We start from the raw sequence: 9336 nt of genomic DNA on the forward strand, positions 1-9336 counted from the left end.
GAACATATTAACCATTGTTACGCATTTTCACTTCATGCTATAATATTAAGGATGGGTGTATATACTTTTTTCAGTCTTTATTAATATACACTTGGCATAAAAATATACACTTGGCATATACTGAACATAGAATTTTAATTTGTATGAGTTTTTGCACATATATTTTTAAGTTACCTGTTTTTTGCAAACTTAAAAGAAAACTACATAAATTATTTACCTTTGTCTTTTCTGTCAATTCCTTTTCCCTCCTTTTTATGGCAACAGATCTAACTAGTCAAATCTATTTAAAATTTACTTACTTGTTTTAAGCTTTCTATTCTCTAAAGACAGAATTTCTAAAAATCATCAAATTCAGTGGCAAACTAGCTGTAGATAACTTTTTCACTAGAGTATTTCAAAATCTTAAAAATTAAATAATCTTTCTTAGAACATTAAAAGAATATATGAACATACCCTCTCTGTTAGATCAAAACCATTTTTTTTTTTTTACCGAAAGTGATTTATAAATGTGCAATGTACATGCAGTTACAGAAGAGGAAGATGCTCAACTTTGTGTATAGATCTTGATTATTTTTCCTCTTTTTTTTTTTTTTTTTTGAAAGAGGGAAGGGTGGGAGGGTCAAGGAGAAGAGGAGAAAGAATCCCAAGCAGACTCCATGACCAGTGGGGCTTCCTCCCATGACCCTGATATCATGACCTGAGCCAAACTCAAGAGTTGGACACTTGACCAACGAAACCAACCAGGCATCCTTCCATCTTGATTTTTTTTTTTTTTTAATTTAAAGTGTCTTAACAAGAGAGGTATCACTTCTCAGCAAGTATTACTTTTTACTCTTCTAATTAGTCTGGCAATCTGGTGAGTGGATAAATGTTTTCCTATAGATAATTTTTAAAATATCACCTTAGAATCTCAAAAATATCTGTTTAAATGATTTGTTATAATACTAGTTGTTAATCATATTTTACCACTGTGTGGAGTGGGTGGAGGAAGCTACAGGCCTATGCATTCCCAAAAATAATATCAAGATATCTATCTCTTTTTAAGACTATCAATCCTTAATTCTATTATCTGGGATACTTGCATGATTTTGAGCATCCCAAAAATTGTAAAGGAATCTTAAACATTTGTGAATTTCCCATAGCACCTAATAATTCTGAGAGCAGATAACAAGTATTTGATATCTGTCCATCTGTAACTACTACTATATTTTATTATTAAAAATGATTTTAAATGGAACTCAGGCTCACATTATGAGTAGGAAAAGGTCCGTCCATACTGCACCTGTTCTTTTTGTTTGTTTCTTTCTTTAAAGATAATTTATTGTTAAATGAGAGGAAGTCACAAAGCAAAATGGAATGGGGACAGGTGTCAAAGATAAATTTTAAAAATGTTTTTGTCAAATACTATTCTGGATTTCCTAAGGTTAGAAACAAGAAAAGAATCAAGTGAAAAGGTAATCGATCTCTTTAAAAGGTCTGAATTTGAAAAGAAAACAACTTTTCTCTGAAAATACAAATCATCCTTCTTACATGAAACTTATAAGAGACTGAGAAAAAAAAAGACTTTAGTAAACTGTATCTCTCAGATATGCTTAGGAATGTTTGGTTTTAATGAGTTTTAAAAATCATGGGTGCCACTTTGTAAATGGACATAAGTCCACCAATGATCAATGTCACTTGATCCACCCTGAAGTGTCCCATTATGTCTTCTTATGCTTCTTTCCTGTAACTTGCAGCAAAGCAGGTTTGAGGAAAAAGAAAGGATTAGAAGGAACTACAGTTAGTTCCCTAGTGAATAACTTAAGATAAAACCTGCTTTTCCATTCACATCACACATTCACAATTGCTCACTTCTACTTACTTTACTGGTATATTTCAGATTCTCTCCACACCTAGAATGCTTTGTCTGAACTTAATCCAACCCCCAAAACAAAACAAAATCTCACGTGGATATCCCAAAACATGGCTGTGCACCAAGGCCATGTTCTCCCATATATCTCTCCTGTCATGCTGCCCACAATATTGTTCTGAGCTCATTGAAGTGTCCCCACTGGGCCAGAATAAAGCCTTGGGAACTCTCTTAACATAATTTAAAAATTACATTTACCACTTGTCTTGAATGAGATGATTGTGAAATCAGAGAGAAAAAAAAACATTTTTATCAAGAAATGCTACATAATTGACTCTTCCAGAGGCAGATAGTGTTTGTCACTCTGAGTGAGGAAGGTAATCACGGAGTCCCAGAGTGCCCTCTTTACCAGTCCCCACTACAGCAAACTCAGGACCATGGACCCAACTGCAGGATCCACCCAGAGATGCATCCAGTATGACAGACTAAACACTGTTTAAGCTGAAGAGGAAAACTGTGTGGAGGTTCCTCAAAGAGTTAAAAACAGACCTGCCTTACAACCCAACAATTGCACTGCTGGGGATTTACCCCAAAGATACAGATGCAGTGAAACACCAGGACACCTGCACCCAATGTTCATAGCAGCAATGTCCACAATAGCCAAACTGTGGAAGGAGCCTCAGTGTCCATTGAAAGATGAGTGGATAAAGAAGATGTGGTCTATGTATACAATGGAATATTACTCAGCCATTAGAAATGACAAATACCCACCCTTTGCTTTGACATGGATGGAACTGGAGGGTATTATGCTGAGTGAAATAACTCAATCGGAGAAGGACAAACATCATATGGTCTCATTCATTTGGGGAATATAAAAAATAGTGAAAGGGAATAAAGGGGAAAGGAGAAAAATGAGTGGGAAATATCAGAGAGGGAGACAGAACATGAGAGACTCCTAACTCTGGGAAACGAACAAGGGATGGTGGAAGGGGAGGTGGGCAGGGGGTGGGGGTGACTGGGTGACGGGCACTGAGGGGGGCACTTGATGGGATGAGCACTGGGTGTTACTCTATATATTGGCAAATTGAACACCAATAAAAATAAATTTATTAAAAAAAAAAAAAAGCTGAAGAGGACACCAGACAGTTTGGCTCTAGAGGTTTCCAGTGACTCTAAATGAGAGGGATGATAATCACACCTGCTCTCCTCGGACCGGAACAGAAATCCCCACTGTGGCTCCAGGGTACCCACAGAGCTATCGATTCTGCTTTCAGGACACATGGAAACCATCAAAAGAAACCCTAAAATACAGCGGGAATTCGGGCTTATAAAACTCTACAGCCCTTGAGCACATGATATAATTTGGACATATTCAAAGAAAATATTCGCAATTGTTCTTTCCAATATTGGAAGAGAAAAAGCCACCTGCCCCTTTCTTCACTCAAAAACCTCAGGGATTGGCAGGAGGAGGAAGTATGGGCTGGTGGGGAGGCAGGGTGAGCAGGGGGTGGAAGCCAGATACAGTCTGGCCCACCACACCCCCTGGCCCAGCGGCCCTTTCTGTTGCTGTTTTTTTTTTTTTTTTTTTAAGAATTTATTTTTTCTTTATTCATGAGAGACACACAGAGAGGCACAGGCAGAGGGAGACTCAGGCTCCATGCAGGGAGCCCTATGAGGGACTTAATCCTGGACCCTGGGATCATGTCCTGAGCCAAAAGCAGCCTCTCAGCCCCTGAGCCCCCCAGGCACCCCCCTTTCTGCTACTGAGGCCAACTCAACTGAACTCACAAAGTGTTGTGCATTTGCACCTCACGCCCTGATTGTCTCTGCCATTACAGTAAGCACTTACAAGAAATGAGTGCCATCACCACAGCGCCCAGGTTTGGGAGTCTGACTCATGACACCAATCCCTGAGCCTTTCTTTCACCTGGAGGGAGGGCTCCTTCGGGCTTAGACTAAAGTCAGGGGCAGGATTCCTCTGCGGTGTTGGCACCATCGAAGTTGATCCAGGGTCCCTGGAGAGGAGACTCATCCAGATGAAACAGATCACCAGAAACATTTCCATCTGCCTCTCCCAGTGGCCATGCAGTCCTGGGTGTGACCGGCCCTTCCCACTGGGAGTGAGGCCCTCTCGGGGAGTCCCCCAAAAGTGGTTTCCCTAAGCATTCTCTCAAAATGCTGTTTCTCTCTGCTACGTTTTGCCTTATGAGAAAAATAGGCAAGTATTTGGAAACCCCAAAATACATATCAGGAGAGTTACACAAGCCTGTGGAGACATTACCAGATGCCAAGGGTTCAAAGTGCTTTGCCATAGCCCATGCTTGGAGCCAACCAGGTGAAGGAACCAGAACTGAAGCCATTGCTGTCAAACTGGCCCCTGGTGGACCTGACTCCTCTGAAGAGAGGTGAGAACAGGGTGAACCTTTTCATTCTTTCTTTTTTAAACAGGCATCTTTATTTTATACTGTGGTTTGGGGTTTTTTTGATATGAAAAGGGTTTGGAGAATCCCAGGAGTTTTGGTGACACAGGAAAGTACAAATGGAAATGGGAATAAACTAGGGAATGGGACTCAGCCTTCCACAGATGGGACCCATCTGGATATCAGCTCATGGAACTAGCACCACTGTCAGTGAAGACATCCTGGGCTGAAAGTTCTTAAAACTCACTTTTTCCATCCCGGAGACTTTCTCCACACTCTTCCTCGGGCTAACAGGCTGACTGAGAATGGAAGAAGAGCTCTCTCTTTCCTCCCTATTTCAAACTGGGCCCATTTTTCTTTTGCTCCAGTTGGCTTTCTATTTGCTCATCGAATTGAGATTTTGGGGGAAGCTGCACAGCATAAAACTGGAAATATTTTGAAAATAATTTGAACACTTTAGAAAAATAGTCTCAATGACTGTAGGATACCATGACATTTTCTCCTTCTCCAGGCCAGGCTTAGAGGTATGGGCTAGGTCAGACTCCTTTGGGGCACGAGGGCCGTGGAGGGCAGTGGAAGAGCTGGTCCAACCCCACACAGGCTCATGTCAGCACTCATCTGGGAGGCCATCGCTGCCTGGGAGCTCTGTGGCTTCGAGCCCCACGCTGGACAGAAACCTCCTCAGCGTCTTGCAGCAGTTGTAATCCAGGGTGGTCGTGTAGACGGTCTTGGGGTACTTGGGGTAGATGATGGTGGTGCTGGGGAAGCGGGTGGGCTTGTGGTGGGGCTTGAGGTGTACCTCTGCCTTGTAGTTGCACCAGGTGCAGTTGGGGGGCAGGTGACCATAGCTACAGGGGGCCACTGCCAGGCCCAGGGGCAGGTGGACATCATCAATGAAGTGCCTCTCCGAGTCATACTTGACCGATGAAGTGTACCTTACTTCGTTGGCGGTAAGGGATCAAATTCCACTCCTTTGCCAAAGGACAGAGGGCACAGCCTTGGTGAGCAGGCAAAGGCCAGTGGGCTGAGGAGAGGTGCTGGATTCGGGGCGCGGGGCTGCCGCCTGCCGTCGGGGTCTCGCGGGCCCCACACTGCACCTATTCTATCAAAATTAATTTATTGAAAGAAAACTACTTTCTCCTAGAAGATAGAGGAAGCTTAATATTTGCTTTCACAATGGCAGACTGGGCTATTGGGTCCAATCCTGTCACAAAGGACAAATAAAAAATCCAGATGGAATATTTTTTTTAGAATATTAAAATATGAGGAATAAAAGAATTTCCACAATCACTAACAGTATTCAACATTGCACTTGAGTCCTGGTCAGCAGAGTAAGGCCAAAAAAATATTTGAAAGATTTAAGTAAAACTGATGGAAAAAATGATAAACAGATGATAAGAGTATATATGGAAAAAAGTTAAAGGAATTTACAGAAATTTTTTAGGAACTATAAGGCATTTAGGGGTAAGGTGGGTAGATCAGTGTTCTAAATTGAAAAGTGCAAAATTATGAAGGTTTATAAGGACATAGCCACGATCTTGCATTGGGAGCAAAAAGATTTATTTAACAAGACACAAAAATCACAAACAAAAACAATTGTAAACCAACTGCATTAAAAGTAATGACTTCTCTGTCTCAAAAGGCACCACAAAATATGACATGATACAGATGGAGAGAGGATACTGCATAACATAAATTATTAAGTAATACAATCAAGAATACATAAAAAATTGTATTAATTAACATAAAAATACAAAGGAAAAATACTGAGGGAAAATAAACCAGAGGACTTAAATAATATTTTCCTAAAGAAATTATCCAATTGGCCAATAAACGTGTGAAAATTTAGCTAATAAACCTGTGAAAGTATCCAACTGGCTAATAAACCTGTGAAAATTTAGAAAATATTTATAATGATGTTTTTCCATCAAGTTCTATTAAATAGCTACCAAGGATCTCAATATATCACATTTTTTTGTCATGAAAGATTTTCATTATTGTTCACTTTAGAGTCTTATGAACAAAGGAGCAAGATGTGGAAGAAGAAAACAAAGTGATGGAGACGGAGGAGGAGGACAGTGGCGATGATAAGAACTAAGAAAAAAGAGGATAATTGCATGCGGGCTAATTACTACAAGGCTACCAGAAGAGCCACATGACACATATGCTTATTTCTCACAGGACAGACCTGAATCACATGACAATAGCAAGTAACATGGGAAGATAACATATATATTCTTTATCCTAAGTTATATCTATCTAAAAAATTAAATTTCTTTTACTATGGATAAAGGGAAAAACAGATAGGGAAGGAAAGCAAGTAGTTAATGCTATAAATTATGTAATTTCCTAAAAGGTTACATGTATTTGAATTTTGAAACATTGCTTCTACCTCTATTAAAAATATATGCATCTTGGTTGGTTAATTTATATCTTAGATCAATTTGTGATCTGCTCACATGTATAACATGTAGTTTTTTTAACCAAAGAGAATAAAATACATATTCTGAATTTGTATCTTTATAGTGTAGCCATTTATGATGTGGTTTTACTCCCTTATTTATAAAAAGAAGTTATCCTGTTTTGTAAACTTCATAAATGAGTAAAAATGCCAAGTATTTTATTAAATTCATGTTTTTCCATATCAGTATTTGATTTACTGAATCTATATGTTCTTTATAAAATTAAAAATAGATATCCTGGTGTTTTTGAAATATTTCCTTAATAATGTATAGACAGACATTCCCTTATTTCTGTTAGGACCTATGTTATTTCTTGATAATATCACAAAAGCAAGGCAAATGCAAACAAATAAATCCCCTAGTGCTGTGAATATCTAAACCAACTTTTATCTTCAAAGATGTTCCCTGAAATTACTCTTTTCATGAATTTTTCAAAATAGGTTCATAATAACATAAAGTGAGGGAATCATCATGGGGTTTGAATAAATCATTGTATTATATAACTAAGTCCAGGTATGATATAACTAGTCCAGGGAGGAAGGCATTAGTTCACTCCATGAATTCAAATTCACAAAACCAAGTATCAGGAGAAAAAAGCAAAGCATTATATATAGTCTTCAGTATGATATTGAAGGATACCTTCAGTATGACTTGAAAAATTTTATTATGTCTTTACAGATTGATTTATATATGTCTTCTTGAATTAGTGATTTTAAGAATTTATTCTTTTTTTTCTGATAGTTATGATGTCAGATGCTTTGCTGCTTATCCATTCATTCTTTGCTTTTTAAAAAGATTTTATTTATTCATTTGAGACATAAAGATATGGAGAAAGAGAGAGCACAAGCATGGGGAGAGGCTGAGGGAATGGGAGAAGCAGACTCCCCACTGAGCAGGAAGCCCGACATGGGGCTTTATCCAAGGACCTGGAGATCATGACCTGAGCTGAAGGCAGATGCTCAATCGACTGAGCCACCCAGGTGACCCCTATCCATTCATTCTTGACATCAGTTGTCACTTAACATCTCCCATTTATTTAATCAATCCTTAGAACTCCATGAAAGAATACTTCAAAGTAAAACTGATCAATTTTTAAGAATCAAACAAACAGTGCACTATTGAACTCAGATATTTTAAACATACACATTCACAATATAGGTATCAGCCATCAAATGTATATAAACTTTCTGGAGCTCTTTACTATATTAAAGGATGCTTGAGTGTTGTCTAGATTCTGAAGAAAATTGTGGGCAAAGGTTCTTAGAAGAATTTGGAACAAATGCCAGAGTATAGGAAGGGATGTTTTATGAATACTGCAAGCAGGTTAGGATAACCTTCTATCCAGTGTTTGGATCTGACTTTTCTAAAGCTGACACTGGAGAGCATTCAGATTTTGAATAGTTTTGAAAATAAGATTAAAGAGATTACATTCTTCACATGAAAGCAAAAGGTATGATAGTGAGAATAGGAAGGATGGAGAATCTAGAAGGTACTATGATGTTCTAATGAATCATTTGTCAAATATATCCCAGGAATTTTGCAAAGGGGTAGAGGGATGAGAACATATTTTAGATTGTAAAGGGATAAACTCTGTACATGCAAAATACTGGATAGATGGGATAAAAGAAAGAAATACAACATGACAGTCACAGTTTGGGTTTGGGTACACATAGGACATATAAGTAGATGAGGATAATGGAGTCACGTGGGAGTGATGGAAAGAGATGGAAGTGGGGAGAGATGGGAACAACAAGTTGGGGAAAATCCCCACTAAAGATACTTAAATTTTTTACTGTTACAGGAGATTGATTGTTTTTCCACTTTACTGAATCATCTCTATAAGACAGGAATTGGCAAACTGTGGCCAGTGGACCAAATCCAGACTGATACCAGTTTTTATTAATAAAGTTTTATTGGAACACAGCCAGTCTCATTCATTTACATGTTGTCTGTCACTATCTCTACACTACAACATTAGAGAGACCATTTGGCCTGCAAAGTCAAAAATATTTACCATCTGGCCTTTTACAGAGAAAAAGTTTGCTAATTGCTGATCTGGGAAATGAATCCAATTGTGAAAAACTAAGTTTGAGTGCCTGGACCATTATGGTCGTACTGTCCAAAATAAATCTGATATATAGATCTGAAATTCAGTAGAGAGCTATCCAATATCATTTGAGGAATTATCAGTTTTCTGATTCTGTAGTAACTATAATATAGACATTCCTATTTATTATAATTATGTATATGATATATACAAATATTATCCTAACATGATACTTTATAAATACATTAAAATTCTGTAAATTTATAACATATATGATGAATAAATAAAAATATGCTTCAAGTCAAAATCGCATGCTTTGGTTATTTTAATTTTTTTTCCTTTGCCTTATTGATCCATATGGGATAACTTTTTTCAATCAGTTATCCTATCACATTTGTAGTGCCTCTATAATTTTGTCAAGTTCAGTTTTCAAAGTACAAAGTCTTGGCTAAATTTATTTGGCTCTGGTTATGTTATCTTTCTGTAATTATGAAAACAGTTCTGTGCAAATTCTGGAACTTGGATTTGCATTCTTCTCCAATTCTGTAAAATATCTGC

At 37.9% G+C, this 9336-nt stretch overlaps 1 pseudogene; it reads right to left on the reverse strand.

Moving 5' to 3' along the window:
• Positions 1-4727: 4727 nt before the first annotated feature.
• Positions 4728-8836, reverse strand: LOC112678701 (refilin-B-like; annotated as a pseudogene).
• Between the last annotated feature and the right edge of the window lie 500 nt (positions 8837-9336).

The sequence above is a fragment of the Canis lupus genome, chromosome 22 (genome assembly GCF_003254725.2).
Source record: "Canis lupus dingo isolate Sandy chromosome 22, ASM325472v2, whole genome shotgun sequence".
Lineage (NCBI taxonomy): Eukaryota > Metazoa > Chordata > Mammalia > Carnivora > Canidae > Canis > Canis lupus.